Consider the following 26342-nt stretch of genomic DNA (forward strand, 5'->3'; position numbering starts at 1 on the left):
AGATAGATAGATAGATAGATAGATAGATAGATAGATAGATAGATAGAAGAGAACTCATACAAACAGGAAATTTAAGCAGGCTTTTAAATATTTCTCATTCTTTAGTCAGAGAGTAAGAACAAATAGGTAAATAACTGTCAAGATTGTAGAAAATATTTAAAGTTTTCTTGTTTTAAAGATGTATGCAAAGTTACAATAGAAAGAAATACAATAAATATTATCAATGTGGGGAAAATCTTCACGTGCATTTTTCCTTGTATGACCAAAAAAAGGAAATTGATTTTAGAAGAGAAATCTTTAAAGAGAAAGTATATATGTACTAGAAAAAGAACATTTCAGGATCTTTTTCCATATTTTTACTGCATAAGTCTTGAAACTAAGATACATGTTCTGGGAATTACTGAAGATATCAGTAATAATTCTGCTGTAAGAGATTGAGAAATGGTTCAGCACTATGTCCCAGATAACAAATAAAGTAGAGATCCCTGCTGGACCAGAGGTCAGGTAAGTCACATGCTTGCAGACCTCCACCAATAACTTGCTGCCTGACCTCCTTATTTCCATTCCTTCCTCCATTCCTAATGGCTGTGTCCTAGTCCCAACTTGTTTAGAGACACCCCATGCTTGACCAGAGGTCATTCTTGTCTGCAGAACTCCAGGTAGGCCACCTGTCCATGGACAACACCTACTCTATCAGTAGCCCCCACCAAATTGAAACCACACCACCACTCCTCATTGCCATGTTCCAGACCCCAATACAGGCAGAGACCCCAGCTAAACGAGAGGTCATGATGGCCACCCCATCTTGATTGAAGACCAACCAAGGCTACTTCAGGTAGGATATGAAACAGAAACCAAGGAATAAAACACAAATCCAACAAAAATAAATTCCAAAATTGGCACCTAGATCTATAATCACCTCAAACACAGATGTCTAGATGCTACTATGAAAAAAAAGAAACAACAGAAAACCTGCAAATTCATAGAAACTGAATACCTCTCTACTGAATGATAACTGGGTCAAGAAAGAAAGAAAGGGAGAAAGAAAGAAAGAAAGAAAGAAAGAAAGAAAGAAAGAAAGAAAGAAAGGAAGGAAGGAAGGAAGGAAGGAAGGAAGGAAGGAAGGAAGAAAGAAAGAAAGAAAGAAAGAAAGAAAGAAAGAAAGAACTTTGTAGAATTCACAAAAGTGAATGCTCAACATACCCAAACTTATGGAACAGAATGAAAGCAATGCAAATAGGAAATTTCATAGCAATAAATGCTTACACACAAAAAATAAATCTCATGCTAGCAACTTAAAAGCACATCTGAAAACTCTGGACAAGAAGAAGTTAGCATACTCAAGAGGAATATATAGTAGAAAATAATCAAACTATGCTGAAATAAATAAAATGGAAGCAAAGAAAACAATACAAAGAATCAATAAAACAAAGACTTAGTTCTTTAAGAAAATAAAAAGAAAGGCAAACCTTTATCCAAACTAACTAAAAGACAGAGACAGAATATCCAAATTAACACTATCAGAAACAAAAAGGGGAACTAGACAGAAACTAAGGAAATCTAAACAATCATTAGGTCATACCTTAAAAACTCATACTCCAAAAAATTGGAAAATCTAAAAAAATGGACAATTTCCACAATAGATAATATTTACCAAAGTTAAATCAATATCAGATAAACCATATAGATAGGGTTATAACCCCTGTGGAAATAGAAGCAGTCAATAAAAATCTCACAACATACAAATGCCAAGGGCCAGATAGTTTTAGCACAGAATTCTACCAGACATTCATAGAAGAGCTGACATAAATACTCCTTCTCTTAACTGGGTTTTTATTGCTATGAAGAGATACCAAAATTCTTATATTGTGGCAACATTTAATTGGGATGGCTTACAGTGTCAGAGGTTCAGTCCATTATCATCATGGCAGCAAGCATGGCGGTGTCCAGGCAGACACAGTGTTGGAGAAAGATCTGAGAGTTCTTCATCTTGATTCCTCTGCAGCCAGGAGAGGATTGTCTCCCAGGACGATAGTAGGAGGGTCTCAAATCCCACCCTGACAGTGACATACTTCTACCAAAAAGACCACACCTACTCCAACAAGGCCACACCTCCTAAAAGTGCCAGTCCCTGAGCCAAGCATATTCAAACCACCACATTACACTTCCTGGCCCCCAGAGACTTGTTCCAATACATAAGTTTATGGGGGCCATACCTACCCATAGCATAATGCAAAATATATTTAGTCCAACTTCAAAAGTCCCCATAGTCTATCACAGTCTCAAAATGCTTAAAAGTCCAAAATTCTAAGTCTCTTCTGAGATTCATCCAATTGATTAACTGTAATCCCCTATAAAATTAAAATAAAAAACCAGATCACATACCTCCAACATCACAGGATATACATTATCATTCCAAAATGACACAGTGAGGAAATCCTGGACAAAAGCAAGACACACACAGCTGGGCAAACTCCAAACTCTGCATCTCCATGTCTAGTGTCCAACTCCTCTCTGTTTTGTTGACTGCAGCACAATTCTCTTCTCTTTGGCTGCTTTTACTACCTATAAGAAAATTTCCTCAACTGGTATACCACATCTCTGGCATCCTGGACATTTGGGGGTCTCCTAGGCAACTTGAACTTCCAGATTCTTGATCCAATGTCTGGGATCCATTCATGATCTGGGATCCTCCAAAGAACTTGGGTCACCTCTTCAACTCTACCCTCTGCAGCACTACAGAGTCTGGTTGCTTCCACTCCACTGATACTTTTGTTCTTGGTGGTTAACCCATGGTACTGGCATCTATAACATGCTAGGGTGTTTCACTGCAACTAGGCTTCACTAATAGCCTCTTATAAACTCCCTTTATGGTGCCAAGCTTCAACTACTTTGCACGACCTCAGTCAATTAGGCTGTCAACTGCAAATGATACTGCACTTTCACCAATGTCCTTTCTTGTCATCTCACAATTCTAGGCCTTATCTGCTCTCCATGACCACTCCATGCCCTAAAAACTAGTACTGTTGAGATCTGACCTTCCCTAGAATTTCTGTAGAAATTTTGTTCCCTGCCTGCTTGCTATTTAATATTGTTGCTGCAAAATGCCTGCCTATCATTGACACAGAAAAACAACTTGACTCAGAGTAAAGTCATGTTGGTCATCACATATCCTGTTATTTTCTGTAGGTTCTGTAAGAGGTTTTTTAATCTTAAGAAATTCCACAATACTTTACATAGGACCCATCAAATTAAAGGTCAATATGAACTGTTACGTATAAAATGGCTTGAGTGAGAGCCAACCACCAGGCAGTACTTCCTGCATCTGCATACAAGCTCACTATGGTTTTTGTGGGTTTTCCTTTATAAGCTGACAGAAAAAGATGTTCAATGCTGTGGCTCAGTCTGGAATTTGGAGCTATGATCCTGATAGGTAAGTATTAAAGTGTGTGTTTTATAAACAATCCCTGTATGACTGAGATTGTTGTCTGTGTTGTTTGTTGGACAACTCATGGACCCTCAACAGTACCACCTGGATAACTCTTCTACATTATCAAGTCCAGCTGCAGCATGAGGCACAATGCTTGGTTATCTTTGGAACACAGCATCTTTGTGCTCTCAGAAAACACTTCACAGAAGATTTCACCTCAGTGACGCTGGTCTCTTCTTAATCACCAGTAATTTCTTAGTTTTGGCTGACCAACATCAATTGTTCCAGTAACTCCTTATATTCTTGACCTTAAACCCAGAGCCACAGGGTCGAAGCTCCTGAATTCTGCTGATTTCTGGGGAATAGAACATCATAACTAGCTTTTTGTTTTCCAATGTTTCCTTCACTGCCTGAGCTTGGATGCTCTGGAACTTTCTCTGTAGACTAGACTTACCTTGAGCTCTGAGATCTACTTGCCTCTGTCTCCTGGGTTGTGGGATTAAAGGCATATACCACCATGCCTGGACCTAAGCCTTTCTTTACCTGGAACTTTAAGAACTGAATCCAAGAATGCATTCAGAGTATTCTCTACCATGACTAAGTAAGCTTCATCACAGAGATTCAAGGATGGTTCAACATTAAAAAAACAAATCAATGTAAGAAAAAACCCACTGTTGCTGTGGTCAAGAGGCGCTTGTGGACAGGGACCAAGTGTGGCAGTTCCTGGTGAGGTCTGGCCAGCAACTGACCACTGAAGAAGTGGATGTTTGGAGCCAACCATCAGGCTGAACTCAGGGAACCTGGTGGGGGAGCTGGCAGAAGGACTGGAGGAATGAAGCAGTATTGCAACCTCACTGGAAGAACAGCATAGGCTGGCCTGACTACCCAGTTCTCCCAGAGACTAGACCACCAGCCAAGGAGTGTACCTAAAGTGATCTTTGGATCCAGATACATAAGAAGCAGAAGATGGCCTTGTCCAACAGCAATGAGGTTTGGGGGCTTGGCCCCAGGGAGGTTTGATGCCCCAGAGTAGAGGGATGCTGGAACAGTGGGGCAGGAGAGTGTGGGTGGGTGGGTGGGGGAGCACTCTCATAGAGGCAAAAGAGAGGGAGAGGGCACATGAGGGAGGAGGCAGAGAAGTAACCAGGAAGTGGGACATCATTTAAGATGTAAATGAATAGAATGATTAATAAAAAATTTTAAAAAGAAAAAACCCACATCATTATACCATTAGATGATGAAAAAAATTGACAAATTCCAATAGCTCCATGATAAAATCTTAGCAAGAATAGTGATAGAAAAAACATACCTCAACATAATTTACACATTAAACAGAAAGAAATTCAAAGCTATTCCACTAAAATCAGAAAGAAGACAAGGCTGTTCATACTCCCTAGATCTATTCAATACAGTGCTTGAAGTTCTAGCTAGATTAATAAGAAAACTGAAGGGTATCAAAGATATAAAAATTGGAAAGGAAGAAATAAAAATATTTTTATTCACAGATGATATGATAATATATATATAATTGGCTCCAAAAATGTAGGAGAGAACTCCTATAGCTGATAAATATCTTCTATAATGTGGCTGGATACATGATTAACAAAAAAAAATATCAGTAGTCCTCTTATATACAATTAACAAATAGATTGAGAAATAAATCAAGGAAACAGCACCCTTTACAATAGCTACAAATGTAGGCTTAGATTTTTTTAACCTACTTTTAATTAGGATTCTTAAACACTTTGACCCCCCCTTCTAGCCCACCATCCGAATGTGGGGGAGAAAAGATGGTAAATAAGACAAGAGGATATGGACTTGTTTAGAAGTAGTTCCTTGAGGCAATTCCAATCTCCATTTATCAAGATACCCACTGTTTAGTTCTGTAGTGTTAAGATACCAAACACAAATCTAAAGGGGTATCATAATCCAGCCAAAACAGCCAGTCCTCCACCGAATCTGCAAGAGTCAGTAGGAATGTCCAGGACCACCCAGAATGCCAGGAGATGTTCTCTGTCTGCTGTGCCTCTCTAAACAAAGTGAAGATTGGGGAAGGTGAAGATGCAAGACCAAGGGAGCTTTGCAAATCTAGTTATACAAGTGCACTATCACTATCTGTAATGTCCTATTTATTCTTTCTCCAAATATCATGTGTCCTCCCACAGGTCATGCCTCAGCAAAACACCATGTGAGGCAGTCTCATCAAGTGAGTCTGTATCAGCAAAACAATATGTGAGCCTGTATCACCTGGCATATTCATATAAATAGTTCAAAATATCTTGTGGTAACTCTAACAAAACAAGTGAAATATTGTATGATAAAAATTTGAAGTCTTTGAAGAAAAAAATTGAAAAAGATATGAGAAGAGGGAAGATCTCTCATGCTCATGGAGCAGTAGGATCAACATATTAAAAATGATCATTCTACTAAAAGTAATCTACAGATTTAATGGAATCCTCATCAAAATTCCAACACAATTCTTTACAGGCCTTGAAAGGACAACACTCAACTTCATATGAAAAAACAAAACACAAAAGTAAACAAGATAGCTAAAACAATCCTGTACTATAAAAGTACATCCAGAAGTATTACCACTCCTTATCTCAAGCTGTACTACAGAGAACTAGTAATAAAAAACCTTGTATGAGACTGACATAAAATCAGATGTGTTGATCAATACAATCAAATCAAAGACTCAGTAGACACACCTATGGAAAAGTGATTTTTTTAATAAAGAAGCTTGAAAAACAGAATGAAAAGAAGAAAGCATCTTCAGCAAGTGGTGCTGATCGACCTGAATGACTGCATGTAGAATAGTTCAGCTAGATACATATTTATCACTCTTGACAAAACTCAAGTCCAAGGATCAAAGACCTCAACTTAAAACCAGGAACCCTGAGCCTGATAGAGGAGTAAGTGGGGAATAAGCCTTGAACACACAGGCACAGAAGACTTTCTGAATGGAACACTACTAGCATAGTCACTGAGATCAACAACTAATAAATGAAACCTCATGAAAATAAAAATAAAACCTTCTGCATGGCAATGGACACCATAATTAAGACAAAGAAGCAACCTAAAAATGGGAAAAGTTTTTTTTTAACCAACTACACATCTGATACAGGACTAATATGAAAAATATATAAAGAACTCAAGAAACTAAACATCAACAAACCAAATAACCCAATTTAAAAATAGTGTACAGACCTAAACAGACAATTGTCAATAGAAGAAGATGGACTGAAGTGGCTAACACTTAAAGAAATGTTCAACATCCTTAGCCATCAGGGAAATGTAAATCAAAACTATCTTGAGATGCCATTTTATATCTGTTCAAATGGCTAAAATCAATAACACATCCTTTGAGCTGGGGCAGACACAGAGTTGGTCTGCTCCTGTGGAGATACTGAATCCTGAGCCATCCTAGAGGACCCACTGCACTCAGAGCAGCTGGTAAGAACTCCATCTCACTCCCTAAGCCCCAGAGATACATCTGGGAGCCAGGGACATCCAGTACCCACCAGCTACCCAAACCCCACCCCTCTAGAATTCCACTTCCCTTCCGCCCCTGCCTGGTCCTTTGGGCTGGGGCAGACACAGAGTTGGTCTGCTCCTGTGGAGATACTGAATGCTGAGCCATCCTAGAGGAGCCACTGCACTCAGAGCAGCAGAAACCGAGCTGATTTGCACTTGGGAGACATCGTATCCTGAGCCATCCTAGAGAAACCACTGCACCCAGAACAGAAGGATTTCCAGATCCAAGAGGTGGCCTGAGTCCCAGGAGTTCTTCAGCCCAGGAGATTAGGATCATAAGACCACAGAAACATCTGGACTCTGAGGAGCTCTGACACAAGCAAGATAACTGGAAATACAGACTCCAGTCTTACACAGTGAGGACAGGTAACACTAGAGTTAACCAGATGGCGAAAGGCAAGCGCAAGAACATAAGCAACAGAAACCAAAGTTGCTTGGCATCATCAGTGCCCAGTTCTCCCAATATAGCAAGCCCTGAACACCCCATCACACCTGAAAAGCAGGATTCAGAATTAAAATCACTTCTCATGATGATGATAGAGGATTATAAGAAGGAATTAAGTAACTCCCTTAAAGAAATACAGGAGAGTACAAGTAAACAGGTAGAAGCCCTTAAAGAGGAATCACAGAAATCCCTTAAAGAAATGCGAGAAAACACAAAGAAGGAATTAAACAAAAACATTCAGGATCTGAAAATGGAAATAGAAACAATAAAGAAAGCTCAAAGGGAGACAACCATGGAGATAGAAAACCTAAGAAAGAGATCAGGAGTCATAGACGGAAGCATCACCAACCGAATACAAGAGATAAAAGAGAGAAGCTCAAATGCAGAAGATACTATGGAAAATATTGACACAGTTGTCAAAGAAAATGCAAAATGCAACAAACTCCTAACTCAAAACGTCTAGGAAATCCAGGACACAATGAGAAGACCAAACCTAAGGATAATAGGTATAGATGAGAATGAAGATTCCCAACTTGAAGGGCCAGTAAATATCTTCAACAAAATTATTGATTTTGTTCAACAAAATTATTCCCTAGCCTAAAGAACAAGATGCCCATAAACATACAAGAAGCCTACAGAACACCAAATAGACTAGACCAGAAAAGAAATACCTTCCGTCACATAATAATCAAAACATCAGATGCACAAAACAAAGAAAAAATACTAAAAGCAGTAAGGGAAAAAGGTCAAGTAACATATAAAGGCAGACCTATAAGAATTACACCAGACTTCTCACCAGAGACTATAAAAGCCAGAAGAGCCTGGACTGACATCATACAGACCCTAAGAGAACACAATTGCCAGCCCAGACTATGATACCCAGGAAAACTCTCAATCACTACAGATGGTGAAACCAAGATATTCCATGACAAAACCAAATTTGCACAATATCTTCCCACAAACCCAGCACTTCAAAGGATAACTGATGGAAAACACCAACACAAGGAGGGAAACTACAACCTAGAAAAAGCAAGAAAGTAATCTTCCAACAACCCCAAAAGAAGATAACTATACAAACATAATTCTACCTCTAATAACAAAAATAACAGGAAGCCACAATCATTTTTCCTTAATATCTCTTAATTTCAATGGTCTCAATTCCCCAATAAAAAGACGGAGACTATCAGACTGGATACACAAACAGGATCCATAGTTTTGCTGCATACAAGAAATGCACCTCAGTGACAAAGACAGACACTACCTCAGAATAAAAGGGTGGAAAACAATTTTCCAAGCCAATGGTCCCAAGAAACAAGCTGGAGTAGCCATTCTAATATCAAACAAAATCGACTTTCATGCAAAACTAATCAAAAAAGATAAGGAAGGACACTTCATACTCATCAAAGGAAAAATCTACCAAGGTGAACTCTCAATTCTGAACATCTATGCTCCAAATGCAAGGGCACCTACATACATAAAAGAAACTTACTAACGCTCAAAACACACATTACACCTCACACAATAATAGTGGGGGATTTCAACACCCCACTCTTAGAAATGGACAGATCATGGAAACAGAAACTAAACCAAGACACTTTGAAATTAACAGAAGTTATGCACCAAATGGATTTAACAGACATCTCTAGAACATTTCATCCTAAAACAAAAGAATATACCTTTTTCTCAGCACCTCATGGTACCTTCTCCAAAATAGACCATATAATTGGTCACAAAACAGGCCTCTTCAAATACAAAAAGATTGAAATAATCCCTTGCATCTTATCAGATCACCACAGACTAAGACTGGTCTTTAATAATGACAAAACCAATGGAAAACACACATGCACATGGAAACTGAACAACTCTCTACTCAATGATGACTTGGTCAAGGAAGAAATAAAGAAAGAAATTAAAGACTTTTTAGAATTCAATGAAAATGAGGACACATCATACCAAAACTTGTGGGACTCCATGAAGGCAGTGCTAAGAGGAAAACTCATAGCTCTAAGTGCCTACAAAAAGAAACTGAAGAGACCACACATTAACAATTTAACTGCACAACTAAAAGCTCTAGAGCAAAAAGAAGCAAATATACCCAGGAGGAGTAGAAGGCAGGAAATAAACTCAGGGCTGAAAACAGCCAAATAGAAACAGAAAGAACAATACAAAATATCAACAAAACCAGGAGCTGGTAATCAACAAGATAGATAAACCCTTAGCCAGATTAACTAGAGGGAACAGAGACAGTATTCAAATTAATAAAATCGGAACTGAAAAGGGAGACATAACAACAGAAACTAAAGAAATTCAAAAAATCATCAGATCCTACTACAAAGGCCTATACTCAAAAACCTGGAAAACCTGGATGAAATGGACAACTTCCTAGACAGATACCAGGTACCAAAGTTAAATCAGGAGCAGATGAACCATATAAACAGTCTCATAACCACTAAGGAAATAGCAACAGTCATTAAAAGTCTCCCCACCAAAAAAAGCCGAGGTCCAGATGGTTTTAGTGCTGAATTCTATCAGACCTTCAAGGAAGACCTAATACCAATTCTCTTCAAACTATTCCACAAAATAGAAACAGAAGGAACACTACCCAATTCGTTCTATGAAGCTACAATTACACTCATACCCAAACCCCACAAAGACCTGACAAAGAGAACTTCAGACCAATCTCCCTTATGAACTTTGATGCAAAAATACTCAATAAAATTCTAGCAAACCGAATCCAAGAACACATCAAAACAATCATCGATCATGATCAAGTAGGTTTTATCCCAGGAATGCAGGGATGGTTCAATATTTGGAAATCCATCAATGTAATCCACTATATAAACAAACTCAAAGAAAAAAAACCCCATGATAATCTCACTAGATGCTGAGAAAGCATTTGACAAAATTCAACATCCCTTCATGATAAAAGTCTTGGAAAGATCAGGAATTCAAGGCCCCTACCTAAACATAGTAAAAGCAATTTACAGCAAACCAGTAGCCAACATCAAACTAAATGGAGAGAAACTTGAAGCAATCCCACGAAGATCAGGGACTAGACAAGGCTGCCCACTCTCCCCCTACCTATTCAATATAGTACTGGAAGTCCTAGCCAGAGCAATTAGACAACAAAAAGAAGTCAAAGGGATACAAATAGGAAAGGAAGAAGTCAAAATATCACTATTTGCAGATGATATGATAGTATACTTAAGTGACCCCAAAACTTCCACCAGAAACCTCCTAAACCTGATAAACAACTTCAGCAAAGTGGCTGGTTATAAAATCAACTCAAACAAATCCTTCCTCTACATGAAAGATAAACAGGCTGAGAAAGAAATTAAGGAAATGACACCCTTCACAATAGTCGCAAATAATATAAAATACCTTGGTGTGAATCTAACCAAGCAAGTGAAAGACCTGTATGACAAGAACTTCAAGTACCTGAAGAAAGAAATGGAAGATCTCAGAAGATGGAAAGATCTCCCATGCTCATGGATTGGCAGGATTAATATGATAAAAATGGCCATCTTGTCAAAAGCAATCTACAGATTCAATGCAATTCCCATTAAAATCCCAACTCAATTCTTCACAGAGTTAGAAAAGGAAATTCTCAAATTCATATGGAATAACAAAAAACCCAGGATAGCGAAAACTATTCTCAACAATAAAAGAACTTCTGGTGGAATCACCATCCCTGACCTCAAGCTGTACTACAGAGCAATAGTGATAAAAACTACCTGGTATTGGTACAGAGACAGGCAGGAAGATCAATGGAATAGAATTGAAGACCCAGAAATGAACCCACACTCCTATGGTCACTTGATCTTTGACAAAGGAGCTAAAACTGTCCAGTGGAAAAAGGACAGCATTTTCAACAAATGGTGCTGGTTCAACTGGAGGGCAACATGTAGAAGAATGAAAATTGATCCATTCTTATCCCCTTGTACAAAGCTCAAGTCTAAGTGGATAAAGGACCTCCACATAAAACCAGATACACTGAAACTAATAGAAGAGAAGGTGGGGAAGAGCCTCGAATACTTGGGCACAGGGAAAAAGTTCCTGAACCAATGGCATATGCTCTAAGATCAAGAATTGACAAATGGAACTTCAAAAAATTGCAGTTTCTGTAAGGCAAATAACACTGTCAATAGAACAAAACGACAACCAACAAATTGGGAAAAGATCTTTACCAATCCTACAACTGATAGAGGGCTAATATCCAATATATACAAAGAACTCAAGAAATTAGACTCCAGACAACCAAATAGCCCTATTAAAAAATGGGGTAGAGAGCTTAACAAAGAATTTTCAAAGGAGGAAACTCGAATGGCCGAGAAGCACCTAAAGAAATGTTCAGTATCCTTAGTCGTCAGGGAAATGCAAATCAAAACAACCCTGAGATTCCATCTCACACCAGTCAGAATGGCTAAGATTAAAAACTCAGGTGATAGATCCTGGCGAGGGTGTGGAGAAAGAGGAACACTCCTCCATTATTGGTGGGACTGCAAGATGGTACAACCACTTTTGAAATCAGTCTGGTGGTTCCTCAGAAAATTGGACATAGCATTACCTGAGGATCCAGCTATACCACTCCTAGGCATATACCCAGAAGATGCTCGAACATATAACAAGGACATATGCCCAACTATGTTCATAGCAGCCTTATTTATAATAGCCAGGAGCTGGAAAGAACCCAGATGTTCTTCAACTGAGGAATGGATTCAAAAAATCTGGTATATTTACACAATGGAGTATTACTCAGCTATTAAAAACAATGAATTCAAGAGTTTCCTAGGTAAATGGATGGAACTAGAAATTATCATCCTGAGTGAGGTAACCCAATCACAAAAGAACACACATGGTATTCACTCACTGATTATTGGATATTAGACCAGAACCTTGAAATACCCAAGATTCAACTCACAGGCCACATGAAGCTCATGAAGAAGGAAGACCAAGTGGGGGTGATTCAGTCCTTCTTAGAAAGAGCAACAAAATACTCAAGGGAGCAAATATGGAGACAAAGTGAGGGACAGAAACTGAAGAAGGGGCTGTCTGAAGACCATTCCACCTGAGTATCCATCCCATGTGCAGTCACCAAAGGTAGATGCTGATGTGGAAGTCAGGAAGTGCATGCTGATAAGAGCCTGATATGGACGTCTCCTCAGAGGTCTGCAAGAGTCTGACATATTCAGAGGCAGATGCTCACAACTAGCCATTGAACTGATCATGGTGTTCCCAATGGAGGAGTTAGAGTGAAGACCATTGGAGCTGAAAGGGTTTGTGGCCCCATGAGGAGAGCAACAATACCAACCAACCACAGCTCCCAGGGTCCTAACCACCAGCCTGGGAGCACTTAGGGAGGGATCCATGGCTTCAGCTGTATATGTAAGAGCGGAGGGCCCTGCTGGGCATAGGTGGAAGAAGAGATCCTTGACCTCATGAAGGCTGAACGCCCCAGGGCGTGGGAATTTGAGGGTGGGGAGGTGGGAGTGGGGGGCAGGTAGGGATTACATCCGCAGAAAAGAAGGGGGAGGGGGTAGGGGATAGGGGGTTCCTGGGTCGGTGGGGGATGGCGTAAGGGGACAACATATGAAATGTAAATAAAACATCCAATTAAAAAAAGGAAAAAAATCAATAACACATGTAACAGTCCGTGCTGGGGTGCATGTGGAGCATGGGGAACACTCCTCTGTTGCTGATGGAAATGTGAACTTGCACAACTGCTATGGACACTTGGTTTTTCTACAAAAAGAAAATCAAAACCATACAATGGAAAAGGGAGAACATCTTCAACCAATGGTGCTGATCTAAATGGATGTCTGCACATAGAAGAATGCAAATAGACCAATATTTAGCACCCTGCATAAAATTCAAGTCCAAGTAGATAAAGTCCATGATGTAAAGCAAGATACACTAAATCTAATCTAATGGAACATAAAGTGTGGAATAGCCTTGAACTCATTGGTCCAGGAAACAACTTCCAGAACAGAAGAACACCAATAGTTCAAGCATGAAGATCATCAAATAATAAATGGAACCACATGAAATTGTAAAGCTTCTATAAGGCAAAGGACACTGTCGATAGGGCAAAACAACAGCATACAATTTGGGAAATTTTTTTCACCAACCCTACATCTGACAGAGGGCTAATATCCAAAATATATAAAGAACTCAAGAAGTTAGACACCAACAACCCAAATACCTCAATTTAAAAATGGGGTATAAGCCAAAGGGCAGAAATAAGGACTCCTCAATCCCACATGGGAGGGAGAACAAAGCAATCACAGGAAGGGGGAGGGAGGGAGGGAGGGAGGGAGGGAGGGAGGGAGGGAGGGAGGGAGGGAGGGACCTGAGTGGGAAAGGGGACAGGGAGGGAAAGAGAGGAACATGACCAGGTATTGGGTGGGGGAACAGGACTGAAGGCCTGAGGGCCAGCAGAAAGAATGGAAACAGGTAACATCAGGAAGTAGGAGGTGGGGGTACACTCTAGAATGTACCAAAGACCTGGGAGGTAAGAGACTCTCGGGACTCAATGGAAGAGACCTTAGGTGAAATGCCCTGCAATGGGGAAAGGAAACTTGTAGAGTCCACCTCCAGTAGAAAGATAGGACATCAAGTGGGGGGATGGGGTTGCCATCACACAGTCAAAAACTCTGACCCAGAATTGTTCCTGTCTGAAAGAAGTACAGGGATGTAAATGGAGAAAAGCCTGAGGAAAAGGAGCTTCAGTCACAGGCCCAAAGTAGGATCCAGCTCAAGGTGAGGCCCCAAGGCCTGACACTATTAATGAGGGTACTGTGTGCTCATTTAAAAAAAAAGGCCTATCATGACTGCCCTCTGAAAGACCCAACAAGCAGCTGTAAGAGTCAGAAGCAGATATTTACACCCAACCAATAGACAGAAGCTGCTGACCCCTGTGGTTGAATTGTTCACTAAGAAGCCATGGAGAAGTGTGGATGAAACAGAAAATGGAGATCCTTTCCTTGACCTGAAGAAACTGCCTACCTCCAAATCACTATATGAAAGAGAAGCTCTTGGATATAAAAGAACGTCCATACTCCAAGCAGAGACCATCATGCCTCTCTGAAAAATATGACAGAGATGGTGTCTGGGACCCTGAGAAGTGGCATGCCTCTCTCTACCCAGCCTCAGGGCAGAGCTCACCAATGGAAAGTCTGAAGAGCCAGAATCAGATCGACCTTCTCTGGTGCACAGAATAGCAGATCCAAGAGAACGGGTGAAAGAGGATGACTTAGATGTTATTCTCAGCCCACGGAGACTAAGCTTTGGAGGTGGCTGCCATTTGGCAGCTGCTGTTAGCTCCAGACTCTCTGGCAGTCCATTGGAGAAAGACAGTGTTGGGCTTCGCCTGCTTAGTGGACGAAGAATTGGCAGTGGAAGAATAATTTCTGCCCGAGCCTTTGAAAAGGATCATCGTCTTAGTGATAAGGACCTGCATGACTTGAGAGACCGAGACAGAGAGAAAGAGACTACAAGGACAAGTGGTTCAGGAGGGAGTTTGGAGATAATAAATGTGTCTTTGGTGAGCGTAGACGAAATGATTCATATACTGAGGAAGAACCAGAATGGTTTTCAGCTGGACCCACCAGTCAGTCTGAAACCATAGAGCTAACTGACTTTGATGATAAGATTCTAGAGGAGGATCACAAAGGTAGAAAAAGAACAAGGTGACAGACTGCCTCTTTGAAGGAAGGCATAGTGGAGTGCAGTGGAGGGGTGGCTGAAGAGGACGAGGTGGAAGTCATTCTGGCCCAGGAGCCCTCTGCTGATCAGGAAGTTCCAAGGGATGTCATCCTACCTGAGCAGTCCCCAGGAGAATTTAACTTTAATGAATTCTTTAACCTTGATAAGGTGCCGTGCTTGGCTTCAATGATAGTTGTTCTGGGGGAAGGATCAGTCTCTGCCAGCTGCTTCAGTAGGTGGTTCTCTAACCCAAGCCGGTCAGGGAGCAGATCCAGCAACCTTGAATCCACACCCCACAAAGAACTTGAGAGATTGGCAGGTTTGGAGCAAGCCGTCCACTCTCCTGGACAGAACTCGGGGAATTATTTTGCTCCTATACCATTGGAAGGCCATGCTGAAAATGAAGTGGACATTTTAGAAATACTACAGAAAGCCAAAGTGGATTTAAGACCTCTTCTTTCTAGCCTTTCTGCAAATAAAGAAAAACTTAAGGAGAGCTCACATTCAGGGGTTGTACTTTCAGTGGAAGAGGTAGAAGCAGGGCTGAAGGGCTTGAATGAAGCAGCAAATGAAGAATTCAACTCCCTTCACGGCAGAACATTTAGAGGAAACCTTGAATGCTGTGCCTAGCAATCGACAGCTCAATAAAGATGGATTTATGACTGCATTTAACAAACTAGTGAACACCATTAAGGCAAGTGGGACATTGCCTACCCAGCCCAAAGTCAGTCGAAACCTTGAAAGTCACTTGTTGGCCCCTGCTGAGATTCCAGGCCAGCCTGTCCCTAAAAACATCCCACAGGAACTTCAAGATCAACCAGTTCAGAGACCTGCTTCTTTCAATCTGCTCTGTGGCCTTATGGGGAGCTTGGAACCTACTGCATCTTTATTGAGCTAAAGAGCATCCTCTCCTCCAATGTCACAGGTGTTTCCAATTCAAAGCAGCCTCAGCAGATTACCTTCATCTGAGGATACCATCACCAATTGGTTTCCCATCAGGACCCCAGCAACTACTTGGAGATCCATTCTAAAGCATGCGCAAGCCCATGAGTCCTGTCAGAGCCCAGATGAGCCAGCTAGAATTTCAGGAAGCTGCCTGGTTTTGGCAAACCACAAGTGGACAGAACCAGAGATGGGCTCAGAAACAGGCAACAGTGAATGTTAAAGTCACCAGCACCCATGCACAGAGGAAATCTCTCTTCCCCAGCTCCTGCTGCCTCCATCACAAGCATGGTTTCTCCTTCCTTCACCCCTACCTCAGTGATCCGGAAGATGTATGAAAGCAGAGAGAAAAGCAAGGAGGAAATTGCACCTGGAACAGTGGTTCCTGGTGATGGTCGAGAGGATACTCAGAAGGCCAGCAAAGAGAACCTGCTGCCATCCAATCCCACACCCCATACTGATCGAGACTCTTCTCCAATGATAAATCCTAAGCTTTCAACATTGCAGTGGTCTTCATGCTCCACCCCACTGTCCCAGACCAACCATTATACCAAAGAACAAGATTGTCGACCTAAAGCAGCTGGGAGGAAAACACCTACCTTGGCATCCCCAGTCCCAGGAACACCTTTTCTCCACCCTACCCACCAAGTTCCTCTTGTCCCTCATGTTCCTATTGTTCGACCTGTGCACCAGCTTCACCCAGGATTAGTCCAAAGGTTGATAGCCCAAGGGGTACATCTACAGCATCTTCCAAGTTTGCTCCAAGCTTGTGTGCTTCCTCCTGGGATAGACATGGCTCCTTTACAGGGACTATCTGGCCCACTCCTGGGTAACCCTTGTACCCTTTAGTCTCTGCTGCTAGTCACCCTCTCCTAAACCTTCGTCCTGGGACCACTCTGCATTTGGCAGTGATGCAGCAGCAGCTACAGTGCTCAGTTCTGCATCCTCCAGGCTCTAGTTCCCAGGCAGCAGATATCAACATTCAATCTCCTCAGAATTTACCCAGCCAGTCCAGCCTGCCCAACATGCACTCCCAAATGGAGCATTGCACCAACCAAAGGAGCAGCTCCCCTGTGGGCCTTGCCAAATGGTTTGGCTCAGATGTGCTACAGCAGCCTCTGCCCTTCATGCCCACCAAAGTCATCAGTGTAGATGAACTGGAATATAGACAGTGAAGAGGGCAGACTGGCTCACCCATACCTGTGGTGGCACTCTGGTCATGACTCTCATTCCCCATCTTTGTAATGGGCTTTTACATTGGAGCACGCTGTGTGAAGATGTTTAGGGGATCCACATACCTACCACGATCTACATTATGACAGAAGGCTGTTAAATAATTGAATGGAGGCTACATGGTTCAAATATAAGGGACACAAGATTGTCAGTCCTGGAAGTTTTTCTTTTATAAAATATGTGAATGAAGTGTTGGTGTCTTCTAGAGGTGACACCTAAAGGTTCTGAGAAATGTAAAATGTATAGATCCTTATGTACAGACCTGTGTATAAACTTTTGTACATAAAAATAAGATAGCTTTTTTGAGCATATACATACAGCTGTACATAAAGTAACTACCAGTTAGGCCTGTATCAACTGTTTTGGATTTTTTCACTTATATATTTGGAACTTTTTCTTTTGATTTATTAAAAGTTGCATACGCCATGTGTGTGAATGATCTTAAAAACAAAGGGTCATAAAACATCTTCAACAAAATCATAGAAGAATACATCCCCAACCTAAAGAAAGAGATGGGCACAAAAGTACAAGAAGCCTATAGAACATCAAATAGATTGGACCAGAAAAGAAAATCCTCTTGTCATATAATAATCAAAACACTAAATGCACAGAACAAAGAAAGAATATTAAAAACTATAAGGAAAAACAGCTGAGTATAAAGGCAGACCTAACAAAATTACAAAAGACTTCTCAATAGAGACTCTAAAAGCTAGAAGATCCTGTATAGATGTTATGCAGACCCTAAGAGAACACAAATGTCAGCCTAGGCTACTATGCCTTGCAAAATTCACAGTAATCATAGGTGGACAAACCAAAATGTTCCACAACAAAACCAAATTTAAACAATACATATCTATTAATACAACCCTACAGGGGTTTCCAGTAGGAAAACTCCAACACAAGAACAGTAACTGGACCCTGTTTTTTAATTGGCTTATTTGGCTTGTTGGTGCTAACTTCTTGAGTTCTTTGTGTATTTTGGATCTTAGTCCTTTGTCAAGTGTAGGGTAAGTGAAGATATTCTCCAATTCTGTAGGCTGTCATTTTGTTCTATTGACAAAGCCCTTCGCCTTACAGAAGTGTTTCGGTTTCATGAGGTCCCATCTATTATTTTGTTGATCTTAGTGCCTGAGCTATGGGTGTTCTGTTCAAAAAGTTGCCTCCTGTGCCTATGTGTTCAAGACTATTCCCCTCTTTCTCTTTTATCAGATTTAGTGTATCTGGTTTTATGTTGGAGATCTGAGATCCACTTGAACTTGATTTTTGTGCAGGGTGATAAATATGGGTCTATTTGTATTCTTCTACATTCTGACATCCAGTTAAACAGCACCATTTGTTGAAGATGATTTCCTTTTTCGACTGTATATTTTTGGCTTCTGAAACAAAAATCAGCTGTTCATGGGTATGTGGGTATACTTCTAGGTCTTTGATTTGATTCCATTGATCAACCTGTCTGTTTTTATATCAATGCCATGCCCTTTTTATTACTATTATTTTGTAATACAGCTTGAAATCAGGGATGGTGATACCTCTAGAAATTTTTTTATTATACAGGATTGTTTTAACCATAATGTGTTTTTAAAGGCAGTTTTATTTGAGGTATCCTTCATGAATGGGTAGGTATTCCATCAGAAGCCACAAGTTGTTAAATGAAAATTCATGTGCTTTATGAGTTATTAGTTGTGGAAGGCTCAGAGGCACCCAGTGCAACAGAAACTATTTCCATTTCTCTTAGTTAACCACCAGAAATAAATAGCAAGACCCTATGGCCAAAGACATCATGCACGTTGGTTGGACACATAGAAATAAATCTGAACCTCCTTAGAAACTTTCTCCTTGCTGGACTTTCATTGTACCAGAAGTAGGAAAGTACTCTACATGCCATGCCACTGACTTCCCAAGTAAGATGTGCATACTGATGATGCATACTGATGACAGGCTACTATAGGAGTAGTCATTTTATTCAGGAGGCCTGTAGAAGAAGGAGGAATTCATGTCTAGTACTGCACACCTGGTCAAAAACCTATGACTAGAGAAGGAGTGGGTTCGCAATGGAAAACTACCACTGTTATTTTGCTGAATGTATATGTTGTCAAACTAGCCTCGAAATATTTATGGTTGTATCCATCAATGAGTGCTGCTTTCAACCTATGTGAGAGAAGGTTTCTTTGCAAGTGTCAGCAGTTAGTGCAGAGACTCATATCTGATCAAAGTGCTGAGAATAAGTTATTATTTAGCTTAGCTTTGAAAATAGCATATACCGATATCTCTCTGCTCTGAGACCCAGGAAACATCATGGAATAAGAGGCAGAAAAATGTGAACAATCAAAATGCATTTGTGTGTGTGTGTGTGTGTGTGTGTGTGTGAATTTGTCAGAGTAAAACTTGTTATAAAAAGATTAAAAAAATATTCGCCATGGAGGAGCCATCAGAGAAAGTCGACCTAGTTGAGGACCCAGAAACTCCTCAGACGAAAGATGAAGAGAACTCATCCAATGATTCAGAAGTCCTACAACCAGAAACACTAGTCAAGGTCATGAAAAAGATAGCCCTGAACCCCAGTGCCAATCAGTCAGCCTCCGCAGCTGGATTGAGAGCAGACCTGTGGGGAGTAGAAGTGAAAGAATCTTGAGGGAAGTTCAAAGCGCCTTTCCCAAGAGAAGGGTCTACACATTGTTGTCGGTGCTGAAAGATCCTATAGCAAGGATGAGAAAATTTGTTTGGATTGAGCAGAGACCAAAAAAAGGCTTGAAGGAAATGAGTATAAAGGGAACAGTGAGCCATTCAGATGTCTCTGCACTTTCTACCATTATCAAAGATGGGATCCTTCTGAGAATGCTGAAATCTGGAAGAATTAGGATAGTCAGTTTAAATTGTACACTGTCCATCTTGTTAATGATGCCACACAGCAGATGTGAAAGATGTTTCTTGTTTATTTGTTTTTTAAGATTAAACATTCCTCGTTTTGGGAATCTTCTAACTTGTTAACCTTTAATTTTTATAGGATATGTGATGTTTGGATTCATGTGAATGACATAAATTTACCCAAAGAAGTGAGAATGAGTCAAAGTATTCTGCAAACTTTAGAAGTCTCAAGCCCGAGGCTGAGAAATAATGTAAATAGAATTTGGAGTAGTTTGGTTTAGAAGGTAATTGAAATAGGTCTTTAGATTTTCTAGTTTGCAGAAAAGTGTAATAAAGGCAATTTTGTTATCTTGACTTCTTGTAATAAATACACAGAACTGATTGGAATGAGCCATTGGAGATGGGGGAATTGGTTTTACATGTGCATGTGTGGGTGAAAACACTCGTGATGTTCAAAATTTGATTTGTCAGTATTTTTCCACCCATGGGATCAAACTCAGCTTGTCATGCCTTTTCCTAACCACTGAGTTGTCCAGCTGGATTTTTGTCTTACATTTTTGTGTTTGTGATGTGTGCTACCAACCCTGCTTATTTTTGTTTGAGACAAGGTCTTCATGAGGCCTGGCTGGTCTCTTGACTCCTGGTCCTGCCTCTCTGTTTCCCAAGTTTTGGCACCATAGGCTTGTAGCAACATCTAGAAAATGCTTGTCTTAATTTTGTATTTGTTCATGCTGTATAATAAAAAATTAGTTGATATGTTCCTTTAAAAATATATTGAAAGCTTTTCTAGATACAAAAAAAAAACCCAAACATCAACTGGTTATTAGTGTGCTAGACTAGAAAGGAATTAATAAAACTTTAGCAGAAGCTAAATTTGGATGAATATATTTGTCAGAGATTCTGAATTCAGTGTTCAGCTTGACAACACTGGCCCAGATGATTTAATCTGCTGATAATTGTCAACAAAATTCAGTGAGATTGAAACACTATTTATCCCTTAAAATAATCTAGACCAAAAAAAAATCCCAAAACAACAACAAATCACTCTGTCCAGGGAAGCAAGTAGACTCCCATCACCTCTCTATTTGCTGCTCCAAATTAAATCCCTCAGTCTCATGTTCAGCTCTGCAACATGCCTGCTGAAGCCTTCCCTCCATTGTCTTCATCTCCAGTGGATCACACCGATCATCTCTCCTAAGATCCCTCCTCCAACATGTTGTTTTATCTCCACTGTTAACTCCAGTAGACACTCCCTGGAAACCCACAGTTCACCCCTGCCACTGAAGCAGGTAGGCTACCTAGAGATCCTCACCTCTTCCATCATTTCTCCAAGTCCAATCTGCAAGCCTTATCCTCAGATCTATAGTAGGTCTTCTGCTATGTCCTTTCCCCAATATTGTCCCTCATTCCCATGGAGCTAATCAAATAGATACTGGTGGAATACTCTGATTTCCTCCATCTTGTCAAGTCCCCCACTGCCTCCATCCCATCTCCATCCTAACTCACAGATCTCAATACCCAGAAACACACTTTACCTCGAACTCCCATGGCCATACCAATCAATGCCCCACAACATTTTCTACAGGCAACACACAGCTACCACAATCTCCTAATGACCCTGGAGGAAACAAAAATCAAGAAACAAAATGCCCACCCAAAATATATAAGACCAGATATCAGCACTTAGTATTATAATCTCCCCAATACTAGATGCCTAAATGCCACAGTATAAACACAATTAATGACAACCACAACAGTGTGTCTCCACTAGAGCCCAGCAACTTTATCACAGAATTCTCTGAACATACCAACATATTTGAAGCACAAGCAGAAGACCTTAAAACAACCTTTATGAATATGACCAAAGTCCTTAAAGAGGAAATGATTACTCTCATTAAAGAAATATCTGAAAACAATGGAAGAAAATGAATAAAACCATTTGAGACCTGAAACTGCAAATAGAACCAAAAAGAAAACCCAAACTACTAGGAGTGTGGAAATGAAAATTTTTAGGAACTCAAATAGAACTATAGAAGTAAACTTTATGAACTGAATAAGACAGTCTTGAAGACAAGATAGAAGAAATGGATACAGTAGTCAAACAAAGTGCTCAATCTAAAAAAAATTCCCAGCACAAAGCATCCAGGAAATCTGGGACATTTATGGAAATACCAAATCCAAGAACAATAAGAATAGGAACAATGGAAATAAATATAGGACAAAGGCACAGAAAATATTTTCAAAAAAATTATAGAAGAAAAATTTTCTAGCCTAAAAAACAATGCTTATCAAAGTAGAAACATACAGAACACCAACTAGACTGAACCAGGAAACTCCTCTCAGAAAATAATAATCAAAACACTAGCTATACAGAACAAAGAAATTATTTAAAAGACACAAGGAAAAAGTACCAAGTAACATATAAATAGAGACCTATTAGAATTACACATGACTTCTCAATGGATTCTCTTTAGAGCCAGAAGAGTATGAACAGATGTGCTATAAACTCTGACCACATATGTCACAAAAGACTACTATACCTAGCAAATTTTCAATCACCGTAAGTGGAGAAAACTAGGTATTCCATGACAAAATCAAATTTAAACAATGTCTTTCCACTAATTCAGCCCTACAGAGGATACTAGAAGGAAATTCCAACCTAAAGAGGTTAAGTACATACAGGAAAGCAAAACAGTGAGTAAATAGTCTCAGACTAGCAAAGTCAAGTAAGGGAAGTATGCCTACATACCACCAGCATCAACACCACCACTGCCACCACCATCATCATCCTAATCATCATTGCCATCATCATCAAAAACAACAACAAATGATTAAAAAATCAACAATACTTGGCTGTTGATATCTCTCAATACCAATAGTCTCAATTCCCCAATAAGAAGACATAGACTAGCAATGGGATCAGGGCCTGTCTCTGATATAGACTAACACGTGGATGTAAAAACAGGATCCATCCTTCTGTTGCATTTTAAAAATACATCTTAACATCAAGGATAGACACCACCTCAGGGTAATAGTTTGGAAAAGATATTCCAAGCAAATGGAGCTAAGAAGCAAGCTGGTGTGTCAATTTCAATATCTGACAAAATAGATTTCAAATCAAAACAGAAGAGATAGGGAAAGACACTATATACACATCAGAAGAAAAATGTGTCAATTAATAAAACATCCATCAAGGGGATATTTCAATTATTCACATCTATGCCCCAAACACAAAAGAACCTAAGTTTGAAAAAACACTACTGTAAATTAAATTGCACACTGACACTCACACACTGAAGTGGAGGCTTCAATACCCAACTCTTACAGGTTATTCAGGAAAAAAGAAAAGGAAGAGAAGGAGGAAAAGGAAAAAAGAAAAAGAAAAACTAAATAGAGAAAATTAAGAGTTAACTGATGTTAACCATCACAGATCAAAGCTGTATAGCAACACCAACAGAAACAACAGTCCTAATAGATATTTACAGAATACATAACACAGATGAAAAGGAACAAACCTTCTCAGCACCTTATGATATTTTCTCAAATACTGACCACATGCTCAGACACAAAGCGAGTTTCAACAAATACCAAAAAATAGAAATTACACCCTGCATTCTACCTGACCATTAAGGGATTTCCAATTGATGTCTGATAGAGAAGCAAACCCCATGAAGAAATGAAAATCAAAACTCAGTGTAGACTGAATTCAACCACCTGGATCATATTTTGAAGAGTCTAGTGCCAGGCAGTTCATTTTCAGCATATTTAAAACACAGCACAATTGGAAAATGCTTTCTAGGCAACAATCAGTCCAATTCCAGGTACATAATAAAACAAGTTATGACTACATAGAAACTCCTTTACAAAGTACATATGACAATGAAGGAGGGTTCTATAGCTAAAACACTTAGAATCTAGTGTAGTCTCACAAGATAACATACAAGCCAACAGGCTATAAAATGTTTGTGACAACTCATCTAAGGGTAGGTAATGTAGCAGATGTGAAGCTTAACCTTCATGTGGGTCCCAAACAACTGGAGAGAAGGTTATCCCAAAAGCTGTTGCCTGTGCATGGGATGTGTTCTACAAGCTGGGTTGCTTTGTCTGGTCTCAGTGGGCAAGGAAGCACCTAGCCTCACAGAGAATTGAAGTTCCAGGGTGGGAGGGGATACCCAGGGGATCTCTCACCCGCTCAGAGGCAAAGGGGAGTGGAAGGGGAGAAGGACTGGGGGAGGGGGCGGCTGGGAGGGGGCAGTGAGCAAGATGTAAAGCAAAGAGTAAAAGAAATGAAGTAAACTTCTAAAAATGAAGTACAGAGCTAAACAGAAAATTCTCAACAGAGGAAACTTGAATGGCAGAGAAGCAATTATATGTTCAAAGTTCTTAGTCATCAGGGAAATGCAAATAAAAACAATTCTGAGATTTTCATTTTACACCCATCAGAATGGCTAAGATCAAAAACCTAAGAGATAGCACATGTTGTCAAGGATGTGGAGCAAAGGGAACACTTCTTCTTTGCTGGTGGAAGTGAAAATTTGTACAACCACTTTGGAAATTAATTTGGCATTTTCTCAGAAAACTGAAAGTAGTTCTACCTCAAGACCCAGCTATGCCACTCCTGGGCATATACCCAGAAGATGCTCCAACATTCCACAAAGACATTTGCTCAACTATGTTCATAGCAGCTTTATTTATAATAGCAAGACACTGGAAACAACCTAGATGTCCTTCAACTGAAGAATGGATAAAGAAAATGTGGTACATCTACACAATGGAATACTATTTAGCTATCAAAAACAAGGACATCATAAGTTTTTCAAGCAAATAGATGGATCTTGAGAATATCATCCTAAGTGAGGTAACCCAGACCCAAAGGACATGCATGGTATGTACTCACTTATAAGTGGATATTAGCCATAAAATACAGGTACCATGTTTCACTCCACAGACCCAAAGAAGCTAAACAGGGAGGCCCAAGTCAGAAATCTTGAATTTTACTTAGAAAAGGAAATAAAATAGTCAGAAGAGACAGATGGAGGAAACTGAGAAGGATGGGGGAGTGGGGAGGGGAATCAGGTTTCAGGATCAGGTGTGGGGAAGGACAGGAGAGATGGCTAGTGGCCATGAAAATGAATGGAAATCTACAACTGGCAGTGGTGAGAAGGGGGGAATCTCCAGGATGAGACAGAGACCTGGATAAGGAATGCAACCAAGAATCAACGGGGATGACCTTAGCTGTGACTCACTATGTTGGAAATATGGAACCTGAAGAGACCACCTCCTGGAGCTAGACAGGAACCCTAGTGGAGCAATAGTGATACCAACCCACCCACAAAACTTTCAACCCCAAATCTATCCTGTCTACAAGAAATTCAGGTACAGGAGATGAAGCAGAGACTGAGGGAATGGCCAACCAATAACCAGCTCAATTTGAGACCCATCCCATGTGGAAGCACCAATTTCTAACATTAGTAATGATACTGTTATGCTTGCAGACAGGAGCATGTTGTCCACTGAGAGACTTTACCTAGCAGCTGATGCAGAGAGATAAAGACACCCATAGGCAACAATGGATGGAACTTGAAAACTATTGTGGAAGAATAGGAGGGCCTTCCAGTCTGTGCTCAGGCACTGAACAGATCTTGGGCTTCAGCTCTATACCCAATTCCACAAAACCCAGAGGAGGCGGGGCTCCGAGGAGCTCTAACCCCAGCAGTATCTTAGGTAAGGAGACAGCAACACCAACCCCAAATAGGCAGTAACTGGGACACACTGGGACACACTGGGACACACTGGGACCCAGCAATTCACTCCTGGCCAGGGGTACCAGTCCCTTCTGGTCTGCGCCTGAACACTGAGCAGATCTTCATCTTCTGCTCTGCACCCAATCCCACAAAATCCAGTGGAGGCAGGGCTCCCAGGAGCTCTAACTCTGGCAGCAACACCCACCCCAAACAGTTCTGACACAGCTAAGATAATAGAAAAGACAGGCTCCAGTCAGAGACAGCGCAGGTAACACTAAAGATAACCAGACAGTGAAAGGCAAGTGCAAGAACATAAGCATCAGCAACCCTGGGTATTGGCATCATCAGAACCTAGTTCTCCCACAATAGAAAGTCCTGAATCACACCAGGAAAGCAAGATTCAGATTTAAAATAACCTCTCATGATGATGATAGAGGACTTTAAG

The 26342-nt window shown here is 40.4% G+C and overlaps 2 pseudogenes; both read left to right on the forward strand.

Annotated features, from left to right (window-relative positions):
* Window positions 1–6140: 6140 nt before the first annotated feature.
* On the forward strand, window positions 6141–17230 carry LOC114629844 (annotated as a pseudogene).
* A 2474-nt stretch (window positions 17231–19704) lies between these two features.
* Window positions 19705–20146, forward strand: LOC114629799 (annotated as a pseudogene).
* The last annotated feature ends 6196 nt before the right edge of the window (window positions 20147–26342 follow it).

This window comes from Grammomys surdaster, unplaced genomic scaffold (genome assembly GCF_004785775.1).
Source record: "Grammomys surdaster isolate TR1022 unplaced genomic scaffold, NIH_TR_1.0 317, whole genome shotgun sequence".
NCBI lineage: Eukaryota > Metazoa > Chordata > Mammalia > Rodentia > Muridae > Grammomys > Grammomys surdaster.